Source organism: Pan paniscus, chromosome 18 (assembly GCF_029289425.2).
Source record: "Pan paniscus chromosome 18, NHGRI_mPanPan1-v2.0_pri, whole genome shotgun sequence".
Lineage (NCBI taxonomy): Eukaryota > Metazoa > Chordata > Mammalia > Primates > Hominidae > Pan > Pan paniscus.
Window position 1 is genome coordinate 64,771,548 of NC_073267.2, and position 15,697 is coordinate 64,787,244.

Consider the following 15,697-nt stretch of genomic DNA (forward strand, 5'->3'; position numbering starts at 1 on the left):
TATAAAAGCATTTTTTAAAACTTTAAAAAATTATTTACTTTTAATTGACAAATAATAATTTGATATATTTATGGGGTACAACATACAACCCCATAAATACACTATTTGTTTTGGTGAGTGTCTGATATATGTTTAAATCATCTCATATAAGGAAGATCTTTTTAATAGACAAAGCTCTTTCAAATTCAAGGTCTTAGTTGGTTTTCTCCCCAGCCTCGGGCTGTAGGCACTGGTGTATGTGGTGAAAGCTGGGGTGCATTGTCCAGATGCCCTCCTCAGGACTAAGGCACCCCTCTCCACAGTTGCTGGGAGTGTTGACTGCCGATAGCTCTCTCAGGGTCAAGTCCCTCCCCAGGGAAGCCTGCATCCAAAACCTGGTCTATTTGGGAGCAATTACAAAGGCTTGCCTGCCTTGCCCCAATTAGAGACAACTCTACAAGTCCATCCCAGCTCCCTGTGGAATCAGCTGAGGTCTTTGTGCCAACTGTGCCCCAAATTCAACTTCTCCCTCTGCAAAGTTCTGCTTCCTTCACCCCTCACAGGTCAGGAGCGCTCACCTGACACACCTCGGAGTCTCAGAGTCTGCTTCCCGGGGAACCTGTCCTAAACAGTTTGCCTTTTTTACAGGTGAGGAAGCTGAGGCCCATGGAAGTAAAGCGATTTGCTCAAGCTTCCATAGGTGGTGGAATCAGGAGTTAGGATTGCTATTCAGACCTTTTGACTCTATTCTCATGCTCTTCTACAAGAAGGGAGGGTGCATTTCTCTGAGTGGTGCATAGCAGGACCCCACCCAGAGCTTCAGATACCCAGAATAGGCATCCACTATCACTCACATAGAATTTTGAGCACTTTGCTGTCTTAAGATAGGGTTTGGGCTCACGGCTCACTCGATCTTTCTTTGTAAATTTTTATTTAATTGCAAGTGATACATGAATGCATTCTCCTTATTAAAAAAGTAAAAACACCTCAATCAACACTTAAATTCCAGTGTTCGTTTGGGCAAAGCTAGTTCCTAGCACAGAGACAACACAATCTCAGTGATTTAACAGCATAGAAGTCTATTTCTTGATCATATGAAGCCCATTCCAGTGTTTCTGGTCCATAGGCAGCTTCTCTCTCCAGGAATCTTCCATCTGTTCTGTGACTTCACCATTTTCAACACATAACTTCCAAAGTCACCCAGGAAGGAAAAGGCCCAGAGGGTTGCATGTGCAAGGTTATTATGAGCCAGGCCTGCAACTGGCTCACATGACCACAACTTACCTGCAAGAGAAGCTGGGAAATGCTGCCTAGCTTGGTTACCAGAAAGAAGAGGAAGCACAGGTGGGGACCAGCCAGCCAGCCTCTACCAAAATCCTTCTTTGACCCCTTTTCCCCTCAAAAAGAATTCTGGTCTCTTCTTCCACAGAGGTAAGCACTTTTATCAGTTTGGTGTGTTGCTTTCTAACTCCTTTCTTTGCATTACAAAAATATATATAAATCGGCCTGGCATGGTGGCTCATGCCTGTCATCCCAGCACTTTGGGAGGCTGAGGTGGGTGGATCACTTGAGGTCAGGAGTTCAAAACCACCCTGGCCAACACAGCAAAACCCCGTCTCTACCAAAAATACAAAAATTAGCCAGGAGTGGTGGCAGATGCCTGTAGTCCCAGTTACTCAGGAGGCTGGGCAGGAGAATCCCTTGAACCCTGGAGGCGGAAGTTACAGTGAGCCAAGATCGTGCCACTGCACTCCAGCCTGGGCAACAGAGTGAGACTCCATCTCAAAAAAAAAAAAAAAAAAAAATATATATATATATATATATATCTCCATACAAATATGTAGAGATAGCATTATTCTTTGTGTATTTCTTTCATAAATGATGTCAACCTCCTGGGATAATTAAATCTGTTGGTAAACAGAAATGTAACTCATCCCTCTCCAGTGCCGTTTGTGATCCAAAGCATGAGTTTCTCATGGTATATTTAGACCCCTCTGTATTGATGTGTATATATTATTCATGTATTTTTAGACTTGTTTATTTATTATATTATATACATTTATATATTTATATACTTGTTTTCAATGTATACTCATTACAATTTTTCCCTTCAAATTTAATTTTTATAAGCACTGCAAAATTGAACATCTTAGTATATGCCTTCTTGGGCATACAGGCAAATGTGTTTACTTAGGGTAGATTTGAAAAGTAGGGTCATAGGAATGCACTTTCAAACATTTAATAAGTTACAGTGCTCCTAAAGTGTCCCGATGTAGCTACATTCTCTCCAGCAATATATGAGACTACATATTTTCCCCAGTCTGCTGGTACTTGATATTCGCTGGTGTTAGATGGGCCAGAAAATGAGTATGCAGGGGTGTCTCAATTTTGTTTTGGTTCCAGTTTCCTCATTCCTAGTGACATTGAATATGTTTTCCTCTTTCATGAATTACCTGTCCCTATGTCCTTTGCCCATTATTTTTAAACTGGGTACTTGTTTCTCTCATTAATTGGTAGAATCTTTTTTGTAGTCTTAATAGGAATCCTCTGTTCTATGTTCTAAATATTTTCTCCCATGCTGTAAGTTGTCTTTTTTTTTTTTTTTTTTTTTTTTTTGAGATAGGGTCTCTCTCTGTCATGTGATCCTGGCTCACTGCAACCTCTGCCTCCTGGGCTCAAGCGATCCTCCCGCCTCAGCCTCCCAAGTAGCTGGGACTACAGGCATATGCCACCACGTCCAACCAATTTTTGTATTTTTTGTAGAGATGGGGTATCACCACATTTCCCAGGCTGGTCTCAAACTCCTGGGCTCAAGAGATCCACCTGCCTTGGCCTCCCAAAGTTCTGGGATTAAAGGCGTGAGCCACCACACCTGGCCAGGTTGTCTCTTAACTGTTTTTTATAATGTTACATTCCTCAGAGAGTGGGTAGGACTGGGCCAGATGCTCTAAAACATGGATTTAAGTGTAAGTATCTGTTCTTTGTACATACAGTTACTCATCACCTCCTGGAAGCTCCACACTGTGCCAGGCACCATAGGCAAAGGAAGAATGAACCAGATGTGGAGCTTGTCCTCAAAGAGCTTGGAATCTGGTGAGAAAGAGGAGCGGAGAGTTGTAAACAGAGATGATCCACAGTAGAATGTAAAGGAGTGAGGAGAAGGAGAGCCATCCATATAGTTACTGAATGGAAAAAAATGTCCCTGAGGGCTCACAGTGTGAAAATGGATAACTAACCATGGATAACCTATATTCATGCTGGAATCGGTTTATGGGTTTACGCAGTGACGTCGCATCATAACTAGACCTTGGGGACATAAAGATGACATTTAAGCCAACTTATGCTCAAAAATCCCCTATGAAGCCGGCTGCCACCTTGGAAGTGATATGTTCTAATACATTCCAATAATGCCAAAAATTTTTTCTAATAAAGAAACGGATTGCCATTTCTTTGGTTGAGTACTGGATGATGTGGTTGGTTGGGGGCCGACAGTAAGAGAAATAGGTATTTTTAAACTCGACAGTCCTACTCAGACAGATTGATGAAACCACAAGAGACACAGATAACTCAGGGCAACTGAAAGAAGGGCAGATCCATATCTGCCTGTATCATTTACCCCAGGGAACACTCACACGGAGTAGAACAGTTGACGGAATCACATCATCTATGGGTGATGTTCTCTCAAGCTAAAAACTCATATTGGTGCATTTGCATAAATTAAATATGTATGACTCTACCTGAATTACAGCTCTGCAAACATATTCTATCCCCATACTCTGCGCCAACTCAAGTAGGCCATAAACTCCTCAGTGTGGGATCCATAGCAGGTTTGTCCCAGGATCCCCCACTGAATCCAGCGTTGTGCTTGTGCAGGGGGCTGATACAAGACATTGATTAATGGACTGAGTGCGTGGCCAGTGACCCATGGGTCAGCTTCTGTTCTGAACTCTAGGGCAGGAGTGGGACATGTGCTGAGCACTGGATGTTGGCACAAGTCCACACCTCTTTCCGACTGCTGGAGAAAGTCTTCATGAAAGGGGGCAATGCAGAAAAAGTAACTGTTGTGAGTCAGGAGAATTGGATTCTAATCCCTGATCTGTCACCTCTAACCCCTAGGAGAATCTGGCCAAGTGCTTTCCTCTTCAAGCCTTCATACATGGAAGGGTGTATTAGCTTCCTGGGGCTGCTGTAACAAATTATCACAAACTTGGTGGCTTAGATTTACTGTCTCATCATCATGGTGGCCAGAAGTCCAAAATCGAGGTGCTGGCAGGGGCACACTCCTGCAGGACAATCCTTCCTCGCCTCCTCCAGCTTCCTTGGCTTGTGGTAGCATCATTCCAGTCACTGCTTCTGTCTTCAGTAGTCTTCTCCTCCTTCTTCTCTTCTGTCTCTTATAAAAATATCAGTCATTGGATTTATGACCCAACCTAAATCAGGATTATTTCATCTTGAGATACTTAACCTAACCACATCTGCAAAGACCTCATTTCCAAATAATGTCACATACACATGTACTGGGGATTAGGATTTGGGCATGTTTCAGGGAGACAAAATTCAACCCACTATAATATATATATATATATAAAATTATATATATGTTACATATAAAATATATATTACATATATTTGTAATATGCATATATATTATGTATAGTGGGTTGAATTTTATCTCCCTGAAACATGCCCAAATCCTAATATATTATACACACACACACACCATGGAATACTACTCAGCCATAAAAAGGAACAAAATAATGGCATTCCAGCAACCTGGAAGGAATTGGAGACCATTATTCTAAGTGAAGTAACTGAGGAATGGAAAATCAAACATCATATGTTCTCATTCATTAGTAGGAGCTAAGCTATGTGGATGCAAAGGCATTAGAATGATAAATGGACTTTGGGAACTTGGGGAAAGGGTGGGAGGGGTGAGGAATAAAAGACTATACATTGGGTACGGTATACATTGCTCAGGTGACAGGTGCACCAAAATCTCAGAAATCACCACTAAATAATTTATTCATTTAAAAAAAAGCTTAAAAATAATAATAAAATAAATAAAATTCAACCCACTACAGTGGGGATGGATGAAATGGTCTGTAAACTTCCTTCCAGGCCCAACACCCTTTTAACTATGACCTTGGTTGCTAAGGAAGGCATTCTGTGAGGAAGCAGAAAGAGAAAGAAGGGTGATCCCAAAGAGATGGTGGGTCAGTTTAATTAAGTATGCATCAACCAGTTCCATAGGGAGGACTGGAAGCCGGCTCCTCGTCTTCATGTGCACTTTACACAAAGAACACAAGTGTGAAAAACACAAGTAAAACAAAAGTCACCTCTCCCAAGACCCAGTGGAAAGGAAAGGGAGGTCCTTGAGCAAAGAGGAACTATAAGGAGTTATAGCTCTGCACCACTCGAGTCAAGGGATCAGTCTGAATAGCTGTGGGGATAGGGTAGGGGGCGGGTGTTGTTCCAACAACTGGAGAATTTCCTAAAGAAAATAAATTATTTTTCAGCTGGTCATGGGAGAAGCTGTGACCTATTTACCTTCTGTTGTCTCAAGCTGCTGTGGGTAGAGGCTTTCAGTCCTTATTATTTATGGGGTCATGCAGGTATCATTGGGCTGCTTATTAGAAAGCCGCCAACACCAGACTGGGCTGCCTCCAGTATTTTAAAACTATCTTTCTGAAAGCCAATCACACACTTACATTTTAAACATAACATTTGTGTCTACATTCAAACCATGTCATGACAATAACATTTCCTTGGGGCAAGCTTTATATGTAAGGACTACAGGTTTCAACTAATTTAAGGCACAGACTCCCTCGTTATCGTTTGGCATTGGTTGGTAGGACTCAGGTCTTTTGTCCTGAATGCATAAACAAGAACCACAGTTAAAGACTAGCAATTGCAAAAAGAGGAGATCCTGTAATCCCAGCACTCTGGGAGGCTGAGGCAGGTGGATCACAAGGTCAAAAGATGGAGACCATCCTGGCCAACATGGTGAAACCCCGTCTCTACTAAAAAATACAAAAATTAGCTGGGCATGGTGGCACATGCCTGTAGTCCCAGCTACTCGGGAGACTGAGGCAGGAGAATCGCTTGAACCTGGGAGGCGGAGGTTGCAGTGAGCCAAGATCACGCCACTGCACTCCAGCCTGGTGACAGAGTGAGATTCCATCTCAAAAAAAGAAAAAAAAAAAAAAAGGGTTGGGGGGAGATCCCTGAAAATTATCAGGAAAAGCCACTGTCATATGTGGGTGCACATGAGAATAGCAGGATGGAAGCTGTCAAAAGTAGCAACTATTAATACTAAGTGCAATAATTAAAGTCCAGCAAAAGGATCAAGAAACAAGGGTAGGGCCTCTGGGTGAATCCATGTGGATGATTGGGGAAGGCAATTTCTGGAAGAGCTGCTTGGGACGTAGATCAGTGAAGATTATCTGGTAGTAAGCAACAGAAATCTACACCAGCTCACTAGAGAAAAAAAAAAAAAAAGAAAGAAAGAAATTGATTGGATGGTTCCAGAGAGGCTCAGAGGTTGGAGAGGAATGCTGCCTCCATCAGGATCAGGCCTGGAAAACCACTGACCATAGCAACTCTGGATTTCTGAGTGATAAGAGCTTCTCATCAGCCTCTCTGGTTTTGCTGCCAGAAAACTGAGCTTCAGCTGTGCTCAGGTTTGTGACTGCTCTGCTCTTGGTTTGAATTCCAGAAACAGAGCATCTGGCTGGACTTGCTTAAGCCACATGTTCCTACACAACATCCTCATCTTGGCTGAAGAAAGGCAGGATCCCTCGATGTCCCACTAGCTCTATCTAGATGGAGAAAGGTAACTTCTTAGAAGGAAATTGGTATGCTTTCTGAGACAGTAGAGTGCAGAAGGCACCCTTGAAGGGGTGACTGGGGAGAGTTCAATATAGTGCTGTTACAGAAGTGTGGTCTAAGGGAGCCAACCAGGAGAGGGGAAGCACCCAGAGACCAGCAACAATGGGAAGCCGTTACTTCCCCAGAGCCTGAAGGAGCCAGGAGAGGGAATATTAGTAGAATATGAGACAGAAGTAGATAGGTTGCCTGGACAGGAGCTGGGGTAGTAAGTAGAGGAAGAGGCCACTGCCAATAGCAACTCAGCCCCAAAGGTATCAGGGTTCTGAATACCCATACCTCTCTCATGCCCTCCAAACCCCTGCCAGCACCTTCCAATAGAAATCCAGATATCAAGGGAGCTGGTGATGCAGTCTATAGAGATCAATCTTCAGGGACACAGGGAAGGACAAAGAATGGCAGAGAATGGATCTGAAGGGGCAGATAAAAAATATCGAACACAGGTGCGACTATCAGAAACAGCTAGACTAGATACAGCCAGCCTGAATATAGCACAGGTCCACTTTAGGAGATCAGAAGAAAAGCACTGAGAAAACTCTAGGAGTTAAAAGAAGACAGCCCATAGCTTCCCAGTTTGGAGGTCAAGAAAACACACACACACACACACACACACACACGAAGCCTCAAGCCATATGAGAAGAAAGTTTCAACGGCATGGAAATAGATGGCTTTGCTTCTTATTTTTAAAAGCCTGGCTTCATTAAAGTGATTGTATCCAATATATCAAGGTACTTGTATTTTCCTGTGGAGAAAATGAAACCAGGGGTAAAGTTTTGAGGCAACCCCAAGAAATTTCCAGTTGAGTAACTTGACAGAGAATTAGCTGTTTATCTTGGTCAATACACTGAATATTATAAACTGTAATGCAAGAGTGCAGACTATTTCATCACCACCCCCCATCTCTAAAGAATAATAGCTAATTTGAATCCTAGTGCAGTAACAGGCATAAAAGCAAGGCTCTTAGTGGACACTGAGAGAAAGTACCACTTTAGCAATCAAACCTCCTTTACCTGTCAGAAGAAGGAGTCTCTGCCCAAAGACTCAGTCCTTGACAAATATTGGTGAAATTACATCAGTGGAATCTAAACTGATGGCCTGAGTGAAAAAGCACATTGTTTTCCAGCTCACATTATTCCTGCGTCCATTTCATGCTTTGCAATTTGCAATGTATTTTTACATATGTTTTGTCATTGACTCTCATAACTGGCCTACCTGGGTGGGATTATCTCTCTTCCACAATTAGAAGAACTGAAGGTAAAGAGGTTCACATGTCTAGTATCTTGGGCTGAATGTCTCCTGGAAGCTAAACCTTAAGACAAGACTTGAACACAAGTGGTTTATTGGGAAGATGATCTCAGTAAATACTGCTGTGGGGTGAAGAAACAAGAGACAGAAGATGAGAAAGCTAATTCAGAGGACCATGTGACCCCTAAGGGCAACTGGGGCTCCTTCCCACTGAAAACTACCAGGAAACAGTGAAATATTCTTTGGAGTTGCCCCACTCAAGGGTAAGGAAGCTGGGGTATGTCCTCCATCTACAATTTGTCGATGACTTGGGGCTGCTCCCAGGGGTGTAACTTCTCAGCATTAAGGGCCTGCCTACTTGTGCCAAGAGAAAGTCCCCAGTCTCTCCCAGTAGAACCCAGTTTATGTATACTGGGATGGTGAGTGTCAAGGGGCCGGGGCCAGGCATTCTGCTAGCAGATCCAGCATGTCACAACTGGTTGCCAGTCAGCAGCACACCCAAGCCCCTTTTTCCCCAGTGGCGTCCCAGCATAAAGGCTTTCCCAGCCTCCTCTACATTAAAGGTTGGCTTTGTGGTGGCAAATGAGATGTAACAGAACACCCCCTGAGGCTCCTGAGAATGGTTTCTCTTTCCTGATAAAAGGAAAGAGATGCATACAGAGTCCTCTCGCCTCTGGCTTCCCGTGTTTCTGGCCTTTGGACAGGCCATGTGAGGTCATGAGGCCTGGGGCAGTGGCACCAACAGCGACCAAGAGGGTAAGCCTGACATCATTTATATTCTAAACAATTACTGAAACTGCATACATCCAGACTCACCTTAAAGTTAATAATTGTCCATATGATTTAAGCCACTATTAGTTGAGTTTTCTGTTACTTGCAGCTAAATGCATTCCTAACAGAAAATTTGATTTCGTCTCTCAATAGAAAGTTTGTATCATTGTCAACTTAACTATTCTTCTTTACTCTGCTAGATGTTGTAAAATATAAAGGAAGTCTTTGCCTTAAGCCTTTTAATGATCAATGTAAAAGTAGTGGTTTCATCATATGTAAACATATGTCAAAACTTAAATTGTGCAATTGAAATAATCAAAATAGGAGACTAGATATTATTTTATTTTTTTGTGTGTGGTTTTATAACTTTATTTGATAAAACATGGTTAGTTCTCATCCACATTGACTGTCTGTAGATTTTTAAGTGATGACAGGTACATAGGTAACCAATGTACAGAGCTTGTTTGGTGAATTTTCATCCTCGTTAGTTTTTCTCGACAACCGCACATGGATGTGGTATGGGATGTTCCTTATTCCTTTAGCCCCAATAGCTTTGTTGAGCTCAGTATCAGTGCACACATTTAGAGTTCCTATCTTCTTCATGGAAAATTTCCATACCTTTTTAAAGTGCCCAAGAGGCTCACTTCTTGAAGCCCACTCCCTGGGTGCACCTGTGAATATTGATGTTCTCTGATCACCAACCCACTGATGGCAGAACAGTCCTTCTTCTCGCCACTGGTCCAGTCTTCCAGGCACCAGGTTGGACTATGTTATAATTTTAATAAATTAATTGATGTTGTTTTTTTCTCAAAGCTCTTTTTAGCTTTTCTATCTTAGAATTTATTCAGGATATTATAGAATTTCTCCCGTTAGCACACCATCTCTCTCTATCCCTTCTCGGAAAACAGTTCAAGAATCAGATACAATACAGGCCAGCTCAACCATAATGAGAAGATGGAACACAGGGTGGCATTGGCAGAAATCAAGTCCAAGATGAATTGGAAACAGGCAGAAATATAAACAAACCCTTAACAACAGACACTAAAGAGTTCGTTATTTAAGAAACACAGAGGCAAGCAAGCCTTAGAATAAAAGGGGGATAGCAAACACAATAGGGAGCTGCTGTAGGTTGAATGTTTGAATCCCCCTGAATCCATATGCTGAAGTCCTAAACTACCTAATGTGATGGTATTTCAAGATGGGGCCTTAGGGAGATACTTAGGATTCGATGAGGATGTGAGGGTGGTGCCTTCTTGATGGGGTCAGTGCCCTTATAAGAAGAGACATCAGAAAGCTTGCCCTCTTTCTCTCTTTCTGTCTCCCTGCCTCCATCCACCATGTGAGGAGAAAGTAGCTGTCTACAAGCCAGGAAGAGGGCCCTCACCAGAAACCAACCATGCTGGCACCTTGATCTTGGACTTCCCATCCTCAAGAACTGTGAGAAAATAAATTTCACTCTATGGTATTTTCTCATGACATCCATGCTGACTAATACAAGAGTCCTAGGTTTGACTAGAAACTCAGCCAAGTATAGACACTAGTCTCTTGGGTAAAACATTTGTTCACTCTAAACCCCAGTCCTCTCCCCAGTAAAATGAGAGATTTACAGAAGTCCCACTTTATCCATGGTTTTGTTTTCCATGGTTTCAGTTACCCTCAGTCAATGGTGGTCCAAATATATTCAGTGGAAAATTCCAGAAATAAGCCACTCATATGTTTTAAGTCGCAAGCAATTCTGAGTAACATCATGGAATCTTCCAGCACCCTGCTCTTTTCTGCCCAGGGTGTAGAAATCATCCCTTTTTCCAGCAAATCTATGCTGTAACCACTCTCAGCCTGTTAGTTGCTAAATTGTCTGGGTTATCAAATCAACTGTGGACTTTTGAGGTACCACAGTGGAGTTTATACTTAAGTAACCCTTATTTTACTTAATAATGGCCCCAAAGCACAAAAGTAGTGATGCTGGCAATTTGGATATGCAAAAGAGAAGCCATAGAGTGCTTTCTTTAAGTGAAAAGGTGAAAGTTCTCAACCTAATAATGATACAATATTCTGTATATAAGGTTCAGTATAATCTGCAGTTTCAGCCATCCCCTGGGGGTCTTGGAACATACCCCCCCACCAAGGATAAGGAGGTGCTACTGTGTAAATAATACCTCTGATACCCTGGGATTCTAATCATGCCCTGATTTCTCTTATTTTCTGGTTAGATTTTTATATATCTGTCTTCCCCAAAACTGAGCACATCTGTAATTAGAAGTTACAACCAAAGACACCACATACCACTTTCAAATCTTTATTCCAAATGTTAGTTGGAAAAAGGTTCTAGAGACAAAAAGTACGCCAACCATGCCAGAAATGAAACCCACACATTTAAAAGTCTTCGAGTGCTATAAAGGCAAGCAGCATGTTCATATGACATTTACAAGTCACCCCCAACCACTCTCTAATTAACTTATTGTGTGCCTTCTCTAAACTAACATACACAGAATTAGAAAGGAAACACTTATCTGTTCTGTTGCTAAGGAACCAGTATAATTTGCATAGTGAAAAAAATCATTAGTATATTTAAGCTGAAATTCTATCTATTTATAATGGCCAGATTTAAAACATGAGATCAAAATCTCAACATTTTTTTTCACCATCTTAAGTAAGTAGCTCAAAGCAGTAGTGTGGTTGCACCTAACACATAATATTAATATGAAGTCCTATGCCACTTTGTGTTACAAATTGCTCCATAGTCATTCATGGGGACTAAGCTGAGGAAGTTCAAGATTGTACAATGCAGGTAGACAGGCGGTTTCATTTGACAAGATGTGTTGCACAACTCAGCATACACCTGGATTCTGAATGAGTTCAGATTGATTAGTTCTTTTTTAGGCTCTCTACAGAGATGAATATATTTTCCTCCTCGCTTCTCAGAATGATTCCTCATTTGTATTTCTCTGGGGGTGATGAAAAGAGCACTAGATTGGAGCCAGAAAACCTGGGTTTGATCTTATGACTTGGCACCCATGTTACCTGGGTGACTATGGGCCAATGTCATCACTTCTCAGAGCCTCAGGTCCTTCCCCTGTAAAGGCGGCTTGGCATGGCTAGCATTATTATGAGGAATAAAAGAGAAGGTGGGTCAGAAAGAGCCTTTCCAAGAAGGAGGTTATTACTAGTTAAAATTTTGATAGAGTTTTTTTGAAGCAACTTGACATAAGGATATCAAAATTTGCATAGAAAAACAATCACATAAGAGAGCCAGGAAAATTCTGAAAATAAAATTAATGAAGGTACTAGTACTACTATATTTTAAAATGTATTATAAAGCTACAGTATTTAAAACAGTATGGTGCTACTGCAGAGCTCAGGAGGCAGAACAATGAAAGAGAATTAGGAAGAGTCAAGCTAAATAACATGTGAGGATCTTATAAAAAATAAAAGTGGCATTTCAAGTTGATGGAGAAACTATGGCTTATTCAATAAATGATGCTGAGAAAGCTGACTCAATATTTGGAAAAAATGAAATTAATCATTAATGCACTTCTAACTACTTACAGATGTCTCAAATATTTAGATATAAAATATGAAGCCATAAAAGTACTAAAAGGAAATCTAAATACATTTGTTTTAATAAAAGCACAGTGGAAGGCCTTTTTGAAGTGTTACATAACACCCAGAAACTATCAAAAGATTGGTAGATCTGACCACAGAAAAATAAAACTATTCTCTGTCATGAAAAAATAAATCAGAAGGCAATCTGCAAAAATGCAAATAAATGGGCAAAGTATATAGATATTTTATGTTTCCTTCAAAAGAAGTAGTAATAGATAATAAAATATGATTAGATGGTTAAACTTGTTAGTAATTTGGAAAATGTAAACAATAAGTTATCATTTTTATAAATTACTGTATTGGTAAAGATGGAAAGATTGGATAGTGTCCAGAGTTATTGCCTTTGAAATGCAATAGACGTTCTCAAATTCTATTTGGAAAACATATATTTGTTGCAAACTTATTTAGTGTAAATTTGGTAGTATCTATCAAATGTTAAAATATACATACCTTTGATCAGGCATGGTGGCTAACGCCTGTAATCCCAGCACTTTGGGAGGCTGAGGCAGACAGATCACGAGGTCAGGAGATCGAGACCATCCCGGCCAACAGGGTGAAATCCAGTCTCTACTAAAATATAAAAAAATTAGCCAGGCGTGGTGGCATGCACCTTTAGTCCCAGCTACTCAGGAGGCTGAGACAGGGGAATACCTTGAACCTGGGAGGTGGAAGTTGCAGTGAGCTGAGATCACGTCACTGCACTTCAGCCTAGCGACAGAGCAAGACTCCGTCTAAAAAAAAAAAAAAAAAAAAATTAGCTGGGTGTGGTGGCACATACTCGTAATCCCAGCTACTGAGAATAGCTGAGGCAGGAGAATTACTTGAACCCAAGAGGCAGATGCTGCAGTGAGCCAAGATCGCACCACTGCACTCCAGCCTGGGTGACAGAGCAAGACTCTGTTTAAAAAAAGAAGAAGAAAAACCATATATACACACATATATATATATATAGAGAGAGAGAGAGAGAGAGGGAGAGAGAGAAATAGATGTAGATAATACACAATACCTTTGATCCGGTAGTTTCATTTCTGGGAATTTTTTTCTTATGCATGAACTCACACAATTACACAAATACATTTGCATAAGAACATACTGCAGTACTGTTTGTGTTTGTAGTAGCAAAAACTGGAAAACAACCTGCATGTCTATTAAAAGGAGGCTACTTAAATCTACTTTAGCACATTCATAAAATAGAATGGTAAATGACGTAAAAATTAAAGTGAGATAAATTATCTGCCATAGAAAGGTAACACATGCCAGCTCCAATTTAATGCTTAACATGTATTAATTAATAGAATTCTCACAAAGCCCTATGAGAGAGACACTTTTACTCTGTTCTCATTTTATAGATTAGGAAACTGAGTCATAAAGAGGAGAATACTTTGTCTAGGGTTATACTTCTGGTAGGTGGATGGGCTAACGCTGTCTAGAGCCAGAACCATTCTCTAACCACAAGATTGCACTGCCTAGCTACAAAGCCTAGCTGCATCCTTAAGTGGAAATAAAAGTAAGTTATGAAATAACGCATTGAGAGTTGGCAGACAGCAGAAGGTAGGGAGAGAAAGAAATAAGACATCTGCATGAAAATATCTGAAAACAACAGCTGGGGAGTGGGACAGAAGGAGGTGACTACTTTTCATTTCTTATAAATCCTGCTGCTTGTATAAAAATTCTAACCATTATCTTGAATTACTATAATATCTTTTTTGAAAATCATGGTTAATAAACTTCCCCTGGGTGAGATTGCCATATACCTCTTCTTGTATCTTTCCTCCTCAGCGACTGCCCACTTCCTTCCTTTTTGTCTCTCACATATTGGCCTCTACATTTTTTACCAGCACAGAGTAAATGTCAGCTCACTCATTGGCCTCTGTTGCAGGGCCACCCACCGTCCAGCAAACTGCCCAGTAATGCCAGCCTCAACCAAGTCAGAAGGCCACTTCTGAAATCCCCTGAGAGCATGGTAATATCTCAATCCTGTTCTCTTCCCTACTGGGGTCAAGCTCCATCTTCCAAATGTGACTGAAGGTGATTGCGCATTCCTCCAGGACTGGGCTGCGACCCCTATTCTTGGTTTTCCCCATGGCAGTTCACTGACTTGACCTAATAACTCAATGGCCTACTGGAGTGAGTGGCCCTAAAGAACACCTCCAGGCAATGGTGATTTAACAATGGACTGGTTCTTGTAAGAATGGCTGTAATTAAAACGTCAAAAAAAAATAGATAATGGGGAGGATGCAGAGAAAAATGAACACTGATACACTGTTGGGAGTGTAAATTAGTTCAGCCATTGTGGAAGACAGTGTGGCAATTCCTCAAAGACCTAAAGACAGAAATTCCATTTGACCCAGTAATCCCGTTATTGGATATATACCAAAAGGACAATACATTCCTCTGTTATAAAGACACACGCATGTGTATCTTCATTGCAGCACTATTCACAACAGCAAAGACATGGAATCGATCTAAATGCCCATCAATGATAGATTGGATGAAGGAAGTGTGGTCCATATATACCATGGAATACTATGCAGCCATAAAAAGAACTAAATCATGTCCTTTACAGGGACGTAGATGGAGCTGGAGGCTATTATCCTCAGCAAACTAACACAGGAACAGAAAGCCAAATACCTCATGTGCTCACTTATAAGTGGGAGCTAAATGATGAGAACACATGGACACACAGAGGGAAACAACATACACTGGGGCCCATCAGAGGGTGGAGGGCAGGAGGAGGAAGATGATCAGGAAAAATAACTATTGGGTAATAGGCTTAATACCTTGGTGATGAAATAATCTGTACAACAAACCCCCATGACACACGGTTACTTATGTAATAAACCTGTACATGTACTCCTGAACTTAAAATAAAAGTTAAAAAAAACCTGACTGGTTCTCTAGGTTGCAGAAAAGGCAAGTCCTGATTTCTAGTGTTTGCTGAATTTGTGGTATAAATATTCCTACCACAGCCAAATGCTGGCTACAAACAGGACATCACTGATCGTGTAATTGGGAAGAGGTGCACAGCAGAAAGAATACACACATATATGGCTTTCCCACCTTACAGATGCAATAGGTGTAAATAATCTCAAAAGCATCAATATGGTAAAAATAGAAAGTGATGAGTTTTGAATCTAGATTATCTTTATTTTTAATGTGATTTACTTAATTGAAAGGTTATGTATTTTAATTTTTAATAGTGACCATGTCTAAA